Here is a 1433-nt window from a genome sequence, read left to right as displayed (position 1 = left end):
ACCACTGAGCTATGGGCACTGAGCTGCGAATCATTTTTTTAATTTCAGGTTAATGTGAGGGTACAAACAACTAGGTCACAATTTTTGAATTTGTTAGGCAGAGTCCCTCTTGTACTTGTGTCCTGCACCCCAAAAGGTGTGCCATACACCCCTACGTTGTGCCCATTAAGTGGAAGTATCCCTATCCTCCCCTCCTCCCCTGTCTCCTCTCTCTCATTCCCCTTCCACCCAACTTGAATTGAAATAAGCTTTTGTCCTATATGGGTGTGTGTTAGATTGTCTACTGGCTTCATATTTGTATTGAGTACATTGGATATTTGCTTTTCCATTCTTGTGATACTTTACTAAGAAGACTGTGTTTCAACTCCATCCAGGTTAATACAAAAGATTTGTAAAGTCACCATCTTTTTTATGGCTGAATGGTATTCCATGACATACATATACCATGGTTTGTTAATCCACTCCTGGGCTGATGGGCATTTAGGTTGTTTCCATAGAATCATTTTGAAAAAGAGATGGAGGGCACATGAAGCTGCTTTTTTGGGTTCCTACTCACCCTTTATTCTTCCCATTTACAAACAACAGTTCTGTGCTGACGTCCAGTTTCCTGATTATTTTAGGAGAGTTAATGCTTTGTCTCATAATAAAGAAAATTGTTAGGAAGAAAGGTATTGTTAGGAACAACTGTGGATAAGACTCTAAATCATTGCCACAGAAGCCTAAGAATATACTTTAAACAAATTTTACTACCTTTTATCTGAGTTATATTCATATATTAAAGAGAAAATAAGAGTAGAGCCCTGAAGAACCCCATCTAAAAGTGGGAAAGCTTAGTAATTTATGTTGACAACAGAAATTAATTTTGTTAATTGTGTTTGGTGAATTTAAAGTATCAAGAAATATTTTCCGTAGACAATAGAAGTTCTCAATTTCTATATGGTTTCTACAAATTTTATCATTTTTGAAGAAAAAAATGTTGGGAAATAAAACTTTTTTTTAACTTACAGGAGGCTTTTCATGATTCTTAGGCAAATTAGTGTATATGGAAAATAACTTGAATTAGGACGATTAAGTACAAGTAGTTCTTTTGTTAAATTATTCGCAATGCTTTCTCTCAAGTTTCAGGAGCATCGTAAAAGTTTATTGCAAGATATATAATACATTCAAGGGCATGTAAATTTATATTTCAATCTCTTTATGTTTCATATTCTTTGTATTTATTTACTTCAAAGAAAAATTTTTCTTCTTCCAAATCATAAAATAGCTTCCCAGGGAGAACTTCATATAGATGTTTTTGTCACTTTTAAGTCTTAAAAATATCTTTCTCTGTCAGATTCTGAGACTTTGGGAGTGTTTCAGGTAATAGTGCAGCATTCAATCGCATAAACCAACTTTATATACTTCTTTCATTATTGTTAGCCTAATTAGTAATC

The sequence above is a fragment of the Otolemur garnettii genome, unplaced genomic scaffold (assembly GCF_000181295.1).
Source record: "Otolemur garnettii isolate 467f Iridium unplaced genomic scaffold, OtoGar3 scaffold00008, whole genome shotgun sequence".
NCBI lineage: Eukaryota > Metazoa > Chordata > Mammalia > Primates > Galagidae > Otolemur > Otolemur garnettii.
Note: the sequence above shows the minus strand (reverse complement) of the source record.